Source organism: Myotis daubentonii, chromosome 10 (genome assembly GCF_963259705.1).
Source record: "Myotis daubentonii chromosome 10, mMyoDau2.1, whole genome shotgun sequence".
NCBI lineage: Eukaryota > Metazoa > Chordata > Mammalia > Chiroptera > Vespertilionidae > Myotis > Myotis daubentonii.
The window spans coordinates 65072090-65088226 of NC_081849.1; the positions used below are offsets into that span (position 1 = coordinate 65072090).

The 16137-nt window shown below is 45.2% G+C and overlaps 1 protein-coding gene across 2 annotated transcripts in view; it reads right to left on the bottom strand.

Moving 5' to 3' along the window:
- JAZF1 (JAZF zinc finger 1) overlaps positions 1 to 16137 on the bottom strand; it is a 305754-nt gene that overhangs the window by 42596 nt on the left and 247021 nt on the right. The gene's annotated exons all lie outside the window — the stretch shown is intronic.

Genomic DNA, 16137 nt, shown 5'->3' on the forward strand with positions numbered 1-16137 from the left:
TCAGCAGTGCGTCAGTGACAAGCCCTGTCCTCTCTTGGGAGGTCCTCTCTCTCTTCCAACCTGCGGAAAGCCCACCCATTCTCAAGCTCCTGGCCACACCCAGGGAGAGAGGGCTCTCTTTGTAGACAGGTTAGCATCATGGTCACATGAAAACTGATTCCTGTGTCTGACTCCGGGTTCTCATATTGTCCTTCGGGCTTTTTAATGTTTTCCACTGACGGAAGGCCTTGTCTCCGCGGCCATTAGCTGAAAGGAAGGAGCCCAGGCCCACAGATGTTGCTAGCACACTGCAGGCCCATTCAGCGAGCGTTTACGGAATGACCGAGTCAGCCAGCCCGGGCACATTCAGGAGGAAGGGATGGGCTCAGTGCAAGGAGGAAGAGCACTACTGAGGATCTGTTCCTGCTGTGATTTTATTGCCCATAAAGGCAAAGGTGGGCTTTCCTGACAATTTCATCTTGGGAACTTCAAAATTATTCTTTCAACACTCCTCTTAGGTTAGTAGTATTCAAACTGTTCTTTCCTCACTGTATAACTTAACATTTCATAAATTCGTCCTATATAATAAAAGCCTAGGTGGCGTCACGTGTGATGTTATCACAAGATGGCTGCCACAGATGGCTGCCATAAGATGGCCACTCTTACATCATCACTGGATGGCTGGCAGGAGAGAGCAGTTGGGGGTGACCAGGCCAGCAGGGGAGGGCAGTTGGGGGTGACCCGGCCGGCAGGGAAGGGCAGTTAGGAGCAACCAGGACAGTAGAGGAGGTAAGTTGAGGGGGGGGGGCGCATGATCAGGCTGGTAGGCAGAAGCGATTAGGGGCAATCAGGCAGGCAGGCAGGCGAGTGGTTAGAAGCCAGCAGTCCCAGATTGTGAGAGGAATGTCCGACTGCCAGTTTAGGCTTGATCCCACCGGGACATCCCCCAAGGGGTCCCGGATTAGAGAGGGTGCAGGCCGGGCTGAGGGTCACCCCCCCCCTCCCCGTGCATGAATTTCATGCACTGGGCCTTTAGTGTAATATAAGATTCAAAACAATCTATGAAATATCTCTTACCTAAAGAGCAAATATCTTTTTTGTATTGTTATTTTTAAAAATATATTTTTAATTTCAGAGAGGAAAGGATAGAGAGAGAGATAGAAACATCACTGATGGGAAAGAATCATTGATTGGCTGCCTCTTACATGCCCCACATTGGTGATTGAGGCCACAACCCAGGCATGTGTCCTCACTGGGAATCAAACTGTGACTTCCTGGTTCATAGGTTGATGCTCAACCACTGAGCCATGCCAGCTGGGCTGTATTATTGGCAGGCAGACTTTATCAACTGCGTTTTTGAAAACTGCAATGGAAAGCCTAATGAATTGAGTGTTTGAAAGCACCTGGGTAATAAAACTGGCAGCTGTGCCCACTGCCCAGGCTAAAAACAGAACATAACCAACCCCCTCAAGTCCTCTATGTACCCTGTCCTCCTCCATCAATTGTGTTTTGACTATTTCAATACAATTCATCATAAATTCCACTGCACTTAAACATGCTGTTTCACTCAACCCATTTCACATCCTGCCTACAAAACTCCCTAACATTTGTCTTCCTCACGTTCTGAACTTTGGGACGTCAACAGATAGTTCCGATGCCTGGTAAAAGCTGAGAGTTGATCAAACACCCAATGAAACAATATTACAGTATCGTTACAGTGTCTTAAAGCGCCTACTTTTGTACTTGGAGCATGAATGCCACATTTCTCGAATGGCTTCTGCAATACAATCTAGATATATAAACCGCATTTTATATGCAGAACTGAACTGCAGTAAAAGCTACATGCTTCGCCTTGAGCGTTGAGGATTGGTGCTACAGTATGGTGGTGATTTAAAAAGAAAGGCACACTGCACAGCAGAATTGTTTGCACCCGGTAGCAGGTACTCGTTTCTTTTCAGATGGTTCTGCTGCTCTTAAACCTGCCTTTTTATCCCCTCTCCATAAACTTCTACTGAAAATGTGGGCTCTCAGAGAAAAGCAAGGAGCTAGTGCTGTCTTTATTATCCTACTAGCGGCCGGTGCTGAGCTTCTCAACGTGGGGTTAGCAGTGTGGGCAAAACCACAGGCCAAGCCTATGCTTCTTCCAGGCGGACCAGTAGTTCTCAGTGTCGGAGTTCAAGTTCCTGTTTCAAATAGTCAGATAAACACAGATATGCCATGGGAGAGAATGAGAAACCTACATCTCACATTTTGGTGAAAAGTATGGGACTTGGAGTAGGCCAGGGTTCAAGTCCCGGCTGGGTTACTGACTACGTGATTGAGGCAAGCTGAGCAACCTCTCTAAACCTCAGCGTTATTTTCTGTGAAATGGGACTAACAATTATAGGTGAAGGGTTGACATACATCTGTTCCCTTTCTGCAGGAGGATTTGATCTTTGGTTAATTCGGGTACCCTGCTAAGATACGTCAGCTGTGCTCCTCAGGATGAGACTGATCCAAGATTGGTCCGTCACACCGAGGCCGGGAGGAAGGAGAAGTCCACGCGAACTGGTAGGAAGACAGACCCCTGGGCTTCCCGAGCATGGGGACCTCGTCCCAGACACGTCCCGGTGGGGAACGGGGAGCATGCCCCTGGAATGTTACCGAGCCCGACCCCCTCTTCCACCGGGGCAGCTCCCACCCCTGCCGCAGGGCCATCTGACTCGCATCTGAACAGACTGCCTGCACAGGACTCCACGGAGGCGGACACTGCCTGGCTGTCAGCTGTGGCTCTGCCCACCACCCCTCTGAACAGGCCCAGTGCCCACTGTGGTCCTGGTCGTCTTGTGAGTCTCAGTGTTCACAGTGTGAGAGGACCGCCTGCTGGGGACCAGGGCAGTGGGAGTGCTGACCTCATGGGGCTGTGGTGAGGCCTCGGTGCCTGTCACACAGGAAGTGGCTCAACACCCAGAGCTGTTATCATTACAGAAAGCTTTATAATGAGGTTTATCTCCACCCCTTACCCGACTCCGGATTGCCTGAGGGCATGCTGCATGTCCATGGCTCTCGTGTAGCATGGACTATGCAATGGCTGACCGACTGGGCATCAGCCCAGACAGTCACAGGCAGCGTCAGACAAACTCTTGTCAAAGGTGGGGGTTCCCTCCATGTCTTCTCCCACTCTGGTTAAAAGTATCAACAGCTCATGCTTTTTATTGTGAAATAAATGCTCTCCTAAGCACAGATATAAAACAACAGCTACAAATAACCACAACAACACACTCGTACCCCCCACCTTGGCCTCCAAGCGCGTTAGGTTGGCTGTGGACGGCAATCTGTTTTGCCATGCGTCTGCTGAGTGCTTTCTAGCCGCGAGAACGAGGCACCGTGTTAAAAGCACTAAACATGAAACCCCTGAAGCACTCTGCCCGCCTTTCTCTCCCTCCACCTCCTTCCTTCTCTCCTGGATGGGTGGCTATGAACTTGCAGCTAGCCCATGAGTCATGGCAACCTTGCCCTGCCACGACCCATGGTGGCATGATTTACTGTCGGTGGGAGCACGCACAGGCCTGGGCACATGCGTGCCGTGGGAGCGCGGCTGAAACTCACTAGCTCCTCACTGGCTGTGCTGCCCTGCTCCTCTTCCTCCTTCACTTATCAACCAGACTCTGCCTGCTTTTGGACACATTCAACCCTAAAGTTTCAAAGCAATATTCCATCGATACAGGTTTTTGTCAAGACCATCTTACATTTTCAGGCATTTTGTGAGCCCCCGTCACTAAAATTAAATTATGTTAATTTAATTAAACACACCAACTATTAAAGTTTAAATTATGTGAACTTGTAATTAAAGTAAGTATATTAAAGACAAAGGCAGTAATACTCAAAACTTATTGGTTCTTAATTATTTTACTTCATTTTACTATTATTTATGTGGTTGAGGTTATTTCCTTTAGTATGGTCTGTTTGGTAGAATTACTACCTAATGGTGGGCTACTGTGACTGCTCTCTCTTCCCTACTTTGCCTGTGACGTCATGTGGTAGCTTAACGTTGGCCATGGAGGGAGTATTGCACCACGGAAATTGGCAATTATTACAAATCAGGGCTTTCCCTCTCTCCAAGAGTCAATTATCAAACACTGACCAGTACTTTAACTTTGTAGTTATTTTTTCTTTAATGAAAAAAAATAAGCATTTGAGCCATGCTCCTTGCCTCCTCACTAGTCGGGGAAGGAATTAAGAATGGATAAGAAAGGCTTCTTTTCTTTTTAAAAATTACAAAAACAATTCATCTCAGTTTATAGAAAAAAGAATTTTGAAGTTTCTTGGTTCCCACATACAACTATGGCTGATTTTTCAGGGTCTCTTCCTTCCAGTATTGCTTTTCCACAAAAGGGGAAACTGAATATTCTTAAGGGAAAAACCCCGTCACCTGAGGGTTCATTCACTGCTCACTAACCGCCAGGAACCTGCGGCCAGGCAAAGCCGTGTTTGCATTTGGAAACTGAGACTGCCGAGGATTAATTTGAACTTTCCTACGAATCAGAAATGCCTAAGTTACTTTAATTTAATATGGTCATTTGTAGTAATATTTGTTATTGCTCAGGGAAGTACATATTCCTTAAGTAAATTTTCAAGACTCCGTTGTAAATCTCTGAAATCCTCAGACCGCAACGCTCATTCAGTCCGACATGTTAAAGGTGGAAACACGAGTGTAACACCACAGGGGGAAATGTCAACTGCCGGTCCGGGGAGACCACATCAACCACAGACTCAGGAAATTTACGGAACTCGCTGGAGCCTGGGCAGAGCCCCCACTGGCCCCGCACGCTGTGGCCGGAGTCCTGGGCCTGTGTCCTGCTGGGGGAAGCCACTGATGGAAGTGACCACTCGAAACCTGAGTCTCTCTCACAAACACCTGGAAAGAATCCAAACTCTGAGACGTGTGGCGTGGCTGGGTGGCTATTACAGGACTCCACGAGGGTGTGTGATCCCCGGGCCTGTGCTGTGTGGCAGGTCTCGCTCTGGGAGGAAGAGGTGGTGGCCTTTGGAAGAACCCCTCCCCATTCTGGCTGTGGGTTTCTGCTTGTTAAAACGTTGGGTTTATGGATATAGGGAATATATCACCCCTATTCCTCCCCACCTCCAATGGAAAATGATTCCAGCAATAGTATCATGCAGTGTTTTCCAGACTTTTTTTTTCTTTTTTTTTAACCTCAACCCATTATAAGAAACTAGAGGCCCGGTGCACGAAATTCGTGCAGGGTGGGGGTGTGTTCCTCAGCCCAGCCTGCACCCTCTCCAATCTGGGACATCCCTCTCACAATCCAGGACTGCTGGCTCCCAACTGCTAGCCTATCTTCCTGATTGCCCCTAACCACTTCTGCCTGCCAGCCTGATCACCCCCTAACAACTCCCTTGCCAGCCTGATCGATGCCTAACTGCCCTCCTCTGCCAGCCCGGTTGCCCCTAACTGCCCTCCCCTGCAGACCTGGTCCCCCAAACTGCCCTCCCCTGCAGGCCTGGGTCCCCCCAACTGCCCTCCCCTGCAGGCCTGGCCCCCCCCAACTGTCCTCCCCTGAAGGCCTGGTCCCCCCGCCAACTGTCCTCTCCTGCAGGCCTGGTCGCCCCCAACTGCCCTCCTCTGCTGGCCATCTTGTGTGTTGGAGTGATGGTCAATTTGCATATTGCCTCTTTAATAGACAGGATGTTTCCCTATTGGGAGGCTGTACGCACCTGAACAGAATTAGGTCTGCAACTGCAATTCTGACATCTCCAAAGCTCTAAAACTAAACTTATTTTCTTATAAGTTCGGTAGTAAAACTCACTGGGAGACAGACCCTGACGTGAATTACTTACAAACGACTTTCAACTTTATTTATTGCATTTACTGTGACTATTTATATGCTTCATGGCACAAATATTAATGTGTTTGATTACAGAGGGTGCCTCCAACCGTGCAGGGAGTGTTTTGTAACATGAAGTATTTGTATCATATTACCTTTCTGAAATCAGACAACTTGTGAATTACAAAACCTATGTGGACCCAAAGATAAGATGAATTTTCTGTAAACGTCTGGAACAAAACATCATTAAACAATCCTTACTGCATGTGATATAAGCTGATAGTTTCCTAGTCTATTTCATTTTAACAAACTCTCCTGGTCATGACCATCGCACTGATTTCTTGACCTGCTAATAGGACATGGCCTGCAGATTGGAAATAGTCGAGTAGCAGTTGAGACAGTGGGTTTTCGAGGTAGATCCTATAAATTGAATCTCTGCTCTATGCTCTCCAGCTGTGTGACCTTGGGTATGTTATTAACCTTTCTGTGCCTCAGCTTTCTCACTTCTCCCTGATGACAACCACGAGGCCTGACTTGGAGCTGTGGGGGAGACTGAGTTGATGCACATGAAGCACCTGGAACAGGGCCTGGCACGTCATGCTTGACAAAGGTAAGGTTCCTATTGCATGATGGATACTCACAATGCTTGTTCTGGAAACCCTAAGTCACAAATGTTTCATCTCCAACACTCACATCACCCATTTGGTTTCTTCAGAGCTGAATCACTGGGTAGCAGGATAAATACTGCCCTCATGAGTTTGGCTGTTCTGAAAGCAAAGAGCCGCCTTTCCTGCTTCTGTGTGCATTTATTAACTACCACTGTAAGCACAGGAAACCCAGGAAGGCAGCTGTAGCAGCTAGAATACAGACAGAAGGTTCTCTCCTTGGGGACAGCATGCTGGGGGCCATCTATAAACCCACACACCTCCTCTTCTTTACTTCTTTGCCTTGACTTTTAGAAGAAGAACCAAACTCTAGAAGGCCTTTAGGGCAGGGTGGGCCACAGGCAACGGTCCATGTAGCGAGCTGACAGAAAGCGTTCTCTCTGTGCAGTTCAGGCCTGGCCCCGACCAGAGAGACCCATAGGCTGCTTAGGTTCCCCCGTGGTCCACAGCCAGACCTCTGCACAACGCTTCACATCCTTCGGCTTTATCTCAAGTTCAAAAGCTTGGCTCTGCTTTTTCAGTGGCCCTTTGGGCATTGCCATTTTTCAGTGAAAAGTTTGTGCAACCCACACAGCCTTTGAAGGAAGCTGCCGGGAGCTGGCTGGTAGACTGTGAGATCCCGGGCACTCCCAGATGGGGTAACGCCTCGCTCCAGAACACAATCCATCTTCCCGGCAGAGTCCAACTTGTGCGTGATGGATCGCTCTCTCCTCCGACAACTACTACTACGTGCAACCCAGGGCGAGGATGGACAGAAAGCCAGCGAGGAAGCAGAACAACCCGCAGGGCATTGGAACAGAGGCTGTGGGAACGGCCGTGGGAACCATGGGTCCACTTCCGTGTGTGCTCATGTGTGGCCCACATGTCAGAGGGTCTGGCTGCTCTAAGTCTCAACGTAATGGTGGCTTTCAGAACGCACACCTGCTAATAAATGTATGGGGTGGGTCTTCTTGTTTTAGCAGCAACTTAAAGCCACAGTGGAGCTGAGTGGGTATCTGGTGAAAACAGCTTGCCAGGGAAACGTGACCCAAGAGGGCCAGGGGAGGAACCCGTGTCTGCGTCCCGTTGTTGACATCGGGGGTCTTGTCTGGTGATGTGGGAACTTCATAAGTGCTCTTCTTTTCAGGAGACGGAAGAAAAGTTAACACTGATCCAGAAGGTTTCTAGTAATGTTTCGAACAATCCTGTTTCACTTCTCGTCCGGAGCAGCTATTTTTGACTTCACGATCTGAGGCCTGTGGGGTGGGTTTGGAAGCTCCATAAAATCTCTGCAGTGTCACCGAAATGCTGAGCCTCTTTCAACATGTTGCTGTTAAAATTTTAAGGCTAAATAATAAAACCAAAAGCAGCACCAGGAAAAACCCACACCGTCTGATCAGATCACCTTGACACTTAGCTTGGAAGGGTTTTTATGTTGTGTGAGTTTCATGATATTCACATGGGTTGTGGGCATAATTTGTGAAGTACCCAGCCAAGGAATCGAATGTTGTGCTTGGGTACCAAACCAAAACTGACAGATTTCTTGTGTTGAGGCATTATTTTTTTTTCTTTTATCCTTTCCTTACTAAGTTTATATCTGACACCCCCCAACCCCAAAGGATATAGTTCTGGTCTAATTTGCATAGAATAAACTAACAGGGAAAGCTAATTTCACATCAAATCTTGTAGCTAAGGTTGCTTGTAAATGTTCCCTTTATTTTGGGGACAGGGAGACGAGAAAAAAAGGGGGTAAGAAAAAAAGACAAGAGGTGATCTTTGTCTTTTCTACTCTCTTGACAATCATTTTATTTCTTTTTCTTTTTTTAAGGGGAGCCACAGTTAATTTACATTCTTTATAGTACAGTAGGTCCTCGGGGTTACATCGGGGATCCGTTCCTACAGCACAACGTGACGTGATTTTTGCCATAGGTCGGAACCCACCTACATAAGCACCTACATCACTCACATGGCGCACATACACAGCAGTAATGAAGTGAAACAGTAAAAAAAATTTAAAAGAAAGATAATTCCTGACCTTTACTTGTGGTAAATAAATAATAAAAAACATAAAGCACATATGTACATATGTCGAAATGACAGAACTTTTTTTTTTTTAATAAATGGGAGATGGTGACGTAACCACGAAATGACGTATGTCAAGTCTGACGTAACCTGAGGACTGTCTGTATACTATAGCTTGGATATTCTAAAACTCTTAAAAATGCCTGTTTAATAACTAACATTGGATTGCCTAGCGGTGCACCTTATCGAACCTCTGGTGGTCTTTACTGACAGGTATGAAGACATTTACCAGGTTACTAGCTACATACTATTCTAGGGGATGTGTTTTTTAGATCCAGTGAAGGAACCACATCTGGAACAGGCTACAAATGGAGTCTTCCACCACCATACTACCTTTATGATAACCCTCTGTCATTCTCCAAGACCCACCTGTCATCTGCATAGTCCAAAGAGATAAACTGAATGAGGATGTGATAGGAATCACTGTTCCTACACCTTTCAAGTCTTTGATGGTGGAGCAAAGCTCATCAATTCCTCCAGGAACACAGTATTAATTTTGGGCTACTCACTATCTTCCATTACTAGTCTCTCACTAAAAAGAAAACCATTTGGCCGGGGGTGGGGTTGGGTTTGGGCTAGAAAAGCTCAATGGAGGAAAGACAGGGACATATGTAATACTTTCAACAATTAAGATTAAAAAATATAGGATAGACATAATCTTGGGAAAAAAAATCCTTTCTTGAGAAAGACTTCTTCGTTCTGAGATTATGATAATAACTAGAGGCCCGGTGCACGAATTTGTGGACGGGTGGGGTCCCTCAGCCTGGCCAGTGATTGGGGCCAATTGGCCAGGGGAAGGGACTGTGGGAGGTTGGCCAGCCGTGTGAGATTGGCTGTGGGAACACACTGACCACCAGGGGGAAGCTCCTGCCTTGAGTGTCTGCCCACTGGTGATCAGTGCACATCATAGCTACTAGCTGGTTGTCTGGTTGAAATGGTTGCTTAGGCTTTTATATATATAGATAGCACAAGACAGGAAGCATTTTACTTAAATTAGCTTTGAGATGCAGAGAAACTACAATATAGAATTTTATCATTATTTTTTAATCACCTCTGTACATTGTAAAATATTTATAATGATATACTGTTTATAATTATTCTCCAGATACAAGTTATTAAAAATATCCAACTTCATTTTCTATCATTGCTGCAGCTAAAAACTGAGTTTTAAGAACGTTGACCAAAATGGAACTATTATGTTTAGGAGGAATCATTTGCAATGTTCTGGGCTGACTGAAAGACGACAAATACAAAAGCACCCACATCCAGTAGCTGCTGCTTTCCAAGAGCTGGGGGAGGTGAGAGTAGCCAGGGTCCTCCTGAAGGAAGCGCACACAGTGGGGCAGATGCTGGGTGCTTCCTGTTCCCTGGCCTCGCCCCCCTTTGCCCCCAGGCCACTTGGGGACTGCAGACCAACAGAAACACATTCATGAACAGCACCATTCAAAGACTAGCAGCTATTCTGTGAATAGTACTTTGGAATCACTTTTTTTTTTTAACCCAATAATCTCTTTTCCAGAATTTTAGCACTCATATGAAATTCGTGCATGGAGTAGAATAACTGCAATAATGAACAAAATCCCATTCCCGAATATCATGACTTTGTGTATTCCCAATAAATACCGGGCATTTGCTCACAGCTAAGGAATGATATAGTTAATCTACCTTAATGAAAGCTCTGGTTCAGATGCCAGCAACCACTATTTTAAGCCGCAGGTCAGCATAAATTATCAGTGAGGCAATTAATTTTGATTTACTTTAGCCTAGCTAGAGTAAACCAGGGTCTTTTTTTCATGGTCAATGCCAAGAAGAAAAACCACTTCTGAAAACTATACCCACAAATCTTTGGTTTGGAGGCCAACTGGAATACCCCTGTTTTTGGCAACTCTCTATCATCCTTTCCATTCCCTTTCTGCTTTCATCTAATTAGGAATAATGTTGGCCATTTCTTACACATGGTTTTCATTGCTAATTTGACATCCGTGTAAAAACCAATGAACAAAACAAAGAAGTTGCATTTTATGAGGTTTTGTGGTACAAGCCTACAAATAGCTTTTGAGTTTTTCTTGTTTTGCCTCCTCTGGAAGTAAATTAAATGAGTTATTTGAGGTTTCCATGTAAACTGCTAATGAGATGATGCTTAACTCTCCCCATAAGCTGGGAGAAGTTTAAAAACGCAAGAAAAAAATTAGACAGAGTCTCTGGAGTTCTTGTGCCAGTATCATTAACGGCTCTGAACACAGTCTGGCAGTTAAAAGTCTAGGTTCTAGAGACAAACTCCCTATCTGACTTACGAGGTATTAGAGCTCGAACAAATTGCTTACCCTCTCTAGTCTTGGGATTCTCATTTACAAAACAGAGGTAACCCTAGCACCTACTTCCACGGGGATTTGTCAAGATCTTATTAGATAAACACATGAAAAGCACTTGGGTCAGCAATATTCCCACATATGTCAGGAGGCCACTCAGTCTTGGTATTTCCACTGGTGTTGGCTCTATGCTCCTGACTCCCACCTAGGATAAAAATGCAACAGCCTTCTGACTGGTAATTCCCACATAAGATGTTATTGGTGGGTGAAACCTATGCGGTCCACAGATGGACTTAGATCAATGGTTCCCAACCTTTTTTTGGCCATGTCCCAACTCAGTATCTCTAAAATCCTGATTGCCACCCCCCTCCCCCGTGACATATAATTCTTATTATTCAAAAAGTAAGCTCCTATTCATGTGGAGGAAGCCTAAAAGGCCATTAACTTGGTCTAAACAAGCTTCCCCAAAACATGGCACCCATGAAAGAGAAAAATAAATGAAAGGACAATTGAAGTACTGAGGAAGAAATCACTAAGAAATTATTTAAAAAATAATAACGTGAAGTGATATGAAAAAACAGCAAATAAAGTTTCAAAACATATAACAGAGAACTGAAATGCATAAATATGTCACAATATATATTTATATACTGTATATGAGGCCCTAGGACCATAAAAAATGCGAAAAATTCACTGTTAATAACTCATTCTCGAATTGCCCCCCCTTAAAAATCAAATTGCCCCACATTGGGAACCACTGACTTAGACAGGTATCTACACCTGGGATCAAAGCCTCTGTTCCCAGACAAAAGTACTTCTCGGATGCTCCCACGACAGTCTACTGAAGTGATCTCTTCTGACCAGGTAGGCTGGGTGGCGGTCAACCTTTAGGAAGGACAAGTGACTCCAAGTGAATCTAGCACTGGGTGTGGGGCACACTGGAGGGCTCTGGTTAATGTTAGAGCAGGGGTCCTCAAACTACGGCCCGTGGGCCACATGCGGCCCGCCGAAAACATTTGGTTTTTTTACTTCAAAATAAGATATGTGCAGTGTGCATAGGAATTTGTTCATAGTTTTTTTTTTTAAAACTATAGTCCGACCCTCCAACGGTCTGAGGGACAGTGAACTGGCCCCCTGTTTAAAAAGTTTGAGGACCCCTGTGTTAGAGGACTCAATGTCAGAGGAGATCTCAAACAGGTGGGGTTTGTTTATGCCATGGATGGCATGCACAGTGCCTCTAGAGCAGTGGTTCTCAACCTTGGCTGCGCATTAGAATCACCTGGGAATCTTTTTAAAATCCTGATTTCTGGGCCTCATCCTTTGGAAATTCTGTTTCTTTGTTATGGGGTGGGGCCACAACATTAGTAACAAAGAAACAGAATTCCAGGAGGATGAGGCCCAGAAATCAGGATTTTAAAAAGATTCCCAGGTGATTCTAATGTGCAGCCAAGGTTGAGAACCACTGCTCTAGAGCCACTTATGATCCACTCTGCTCGAGACAGCCATCCCAAATCAGTCATGGCCCTCTCACCTGTGGTGCTTATGGATTCAGCCTTAGAACCCTCATCACCACACCCTACAATGCCACTACCCACTGACTAAAGGGATACACAGCTGAAAGTTGTTATCCCTGACTTATATATGCACCACTACCACTACTCCCACCCCCTCACACCTACTCCCCACCAATCCACTGATACCTCTACAAATATCCCAGTGTAGGCATTTCCTAACCCAACTGGTACATACTTTGTCCATTTTCAGAGAATTAGGGAGCAAAGATGGCGGAAAATAAACATGGTACCAGAGAGAAAGCTACATCCAAGGCAAGGGTTGTCCCCACTAAACATATTCCGACAGCTGCATGTATTCATAAATACAATTACAAGGCCACCTGCTCATTCACATTTATTTTGGTGCATATGTGACTCACTTATACACAGAGTGGCAACCAGTAGATTAGCACTGTTTAGGAACTGAACGGAGCCAACAGCATTCTCCCTTCAATGATTCATCCACTTAGGCAGTGAAACTCCTTTGGGGGCAAAGTCAATCTATACATGGGCCGTCTCTTCACAAAACCTATGTCACAAGCTTACAGTCTTCAGGTTTCATGGGCCTTGGAAACTGATTTTATTCAAAGCGATTTTCCCTCAACAAGAATTCAATTAAGCTGCTTCTGGACTGAAGGGTTTGGTGTTCCCTGTTTCCCAGGAGGCTGGCACCTGGTAAATGTGTTCGGGTATTTGGCACACACATCTGAGGGCTAAATAATCTTTTTTTTTTTTTTTAAATCAAAGGGATCTGAACTTCTTTCTGAGTTAATCCCATGAGTTTGTGGATTCTAAAGATATCTGGAAAACTGTAAACTGGGTGTAAATGTTGGGGTGATCCCTCACTGGTTTGGCTCAGTGGACAGAGCGTCGGCCTGTGGATTGAAGGGTCCTAGGTTCGATTCCGGCCAAGGGCATGTACCTTGGTTGCGGGCTTGATCCCCAGTAGAGGGTGTGCAGGAGGCAGCTGATGGATGTTTCTCTCTCATCCATGTTTCTAACTCTCTATCCCTCTCCCTTCCTCTCTGTAAAAATCAATACAATGTATTAAAATAAATTAAAAATATATTGGGGTGAGAGATGAGGGCACTGAGGAGGCAATAATTTAAATTTTGTACTAGAGACAATTTCCAAAGCACACAAAGCTAGAGAGATTAGTATGTTGAATTGCCATGTTATCAACCTTTTGCCATTTTGTTTAAACTTTCTCCCCACCTCCTCCCTCTTTAGGCCATGGTTGTTCAGGTATTTCTCATCCTGTGTTCCCACAATCACTTGAAAAATACATAGGCATAAAAAATGGAAGAAGAGTAAGGGGGAAAATTTTCATCATAAATCTTGGGAAATGCCTAATAGAGTCAAAATTGACTAATTTGGTTATTAACATAACTGTAGGGTCTCTTTCTCTCTCTGACACACACACAAACACAGAGCTAAACTACAATGTTTGAAATATGTGAGTGCTATCAATCAGAGTGTATATTATTGAGTGACACAGTAAAGGTTTATTAATTTGGAAGGTCTGAGCCGATACGTCCCAACTCTTTCAGCTACGGGGACTGTTGTAATGTCGAAGGGTGTACTGCTTTGAATGTTATTATAGTATCTCTGGTGTCCTTAAAATTAGGGGAGAAAAAGGAATAACACAAAACTACTGTTCAATATGGCTTTGAAATGAATTTGTATTTTACAAGGCCCCCTATGTACCCTTCCCCCACAAGTTCCACCGCAAACTGGAAATTTACAGGTTATTTGAAAACACACACACACACACACACACACACACACACACACTCAGGGTGTGTGCATGTATGTGTGTTTAAAATTCTGAAGAATGTCACTGTACTTAACGGCTAATGAAGTGTTTCTTGGAGGGGCTTCCAGGCCTTCTGTTGATTTACAACGAGCAGCCTTCATTTGTCTGCCAAAAGCATGCACTAATCCGAGCATCAGCTGCTTCCCAGAAATGCATGTGCCCCTCAATTCTGTTTATCCTGCTGGTTTATTTAGCAGAGCTTTTTTCACAGAGAGTGCAGGCCCCCGTTCCAGTCTGGCCAAACTGATTATCCCAAATCCCTAATTAGTGTAATTAAAGCTTTAATGGATTGCAGCCAGGATATAAACCATGCAAAACCCCTTTAAACTCGGTGCTTGATGAGTGTGCAGGACTGGCCCACGCCAGAGGGCTTCCTGTTGATGAACTGAAAGCCCTAGACACCTCTGCACCCCAAAGCCAGGCCATTTCTAACACCCACGAAGCCTCATCAGGTACGTGCATGCAAACCAAGCTGCCCCCCAGTATCTACAGAGAAGCAGAAGCAGACATGACACCTCTGGTTCCTATGGATGCTAACCTCGCGGGATTCTTCTCCCCTCATTACGTCCTCGGAAGGAACAAGGCTGATGCCCTAATTAAAACAATTCCAAGCAACCTGGGAGAACCTCGTTAGATCTCGCAGAGCTCTCGTGTGTGAACCCTTCTGAGAGGGGAGTGCTCAGTGCTTTTCCAATAACCAAACCCCACTGGTCTATAGCTTAGATCCCAGTATTCTTAGGTGTCCCTACAAAGTGGCAACCGACCCATTCCTTAATGGGTCACATGACCTAAGCTTCAGTCAAATATCTAGAAGTTAATATTAGAGAAGAGATAAGGGAAAAGTATCCTTTTTATTTTTTAATCCTCACCCAAGGATATGAAGTTTTCATTGCTTCTACAGAGAGAGAGGGGAAGGAAGAGAGAGGAACATCGATCGATTACTTTCCATATGGGCCTGACCAGGGATCGAACCCACAACCTGGGCTTGTGCCCTGACAGGAAATCCCTTCAGTGCATGGGGTAATGCTCTTAACCACTGAGCAACACTGCCAGGGCCAATAATTTTTTTTTTTTAAAGCCTGTTCAGTATGTACTATGCTAACAGTCTTGTAACTACTACTTACCGAATCGTCAGGAGTTATTATCAGTCCCATTTTACAGATGACAAAATTGAGCCTCAGAGACATTGGGTAGTTTGCCCAGGGACTCACAGCTAATAAAATGCCATAGGAAAGATAACAAGCAAAAATGCGAAAGCTCTGTGATGTCCAATCCAACAGCCACTAGCCCTGTGAGGCTACGGAGCACCTGAAATGTGGCTAATGGGACCGAGGGACTGAATTTCTAATGTTACTTCATTTTGATTAATTTAAATGTAAAGAGCTATCATGTTGGGCGGTGCAGGAACAAGAGCGCATCTTCACAGAAAGTGCCATTGGCCAGTGCTGTGACAGCTGAGAAACACTCAGTTACACTTGGTATGCTGGGCTTGAAGCCGTGGTGGTTCAAGGGGTGTGAACGGACAGGTCAGTGATCTAGATTTAGGAGCTGACCCAGGAGTCACCCAACGGGAAAAGAGGAGAGAGGACAGGAAGAGCCAGGGGGATGAGGGCTGAGAAGAGAGCTGTGGGGGAACATGGGGGAAATGCCTACATTGTAGACAGTAACTTTGGAGGAAGAGGAGCCTCCAAAGTTACTGAGAAACAGAGTTCTTAGTGTCTAGTTCTTTTCTACAGTTTCCTGGTTTATAGTTCTTTTTTTTTTTTCAGGCTAATTTATTTCTCTTATATTTTTAGGTGAGCATTTGGGGAACAAATATATTGCTTGAGACGGAACATCTTTCTTTCGTAATGAAAAAGTACACTGATTTATTCATTGGACTGTTTGGTGCAAAGACATCCTCCCTTTGTGAAAGGCGCAGTGTTTACG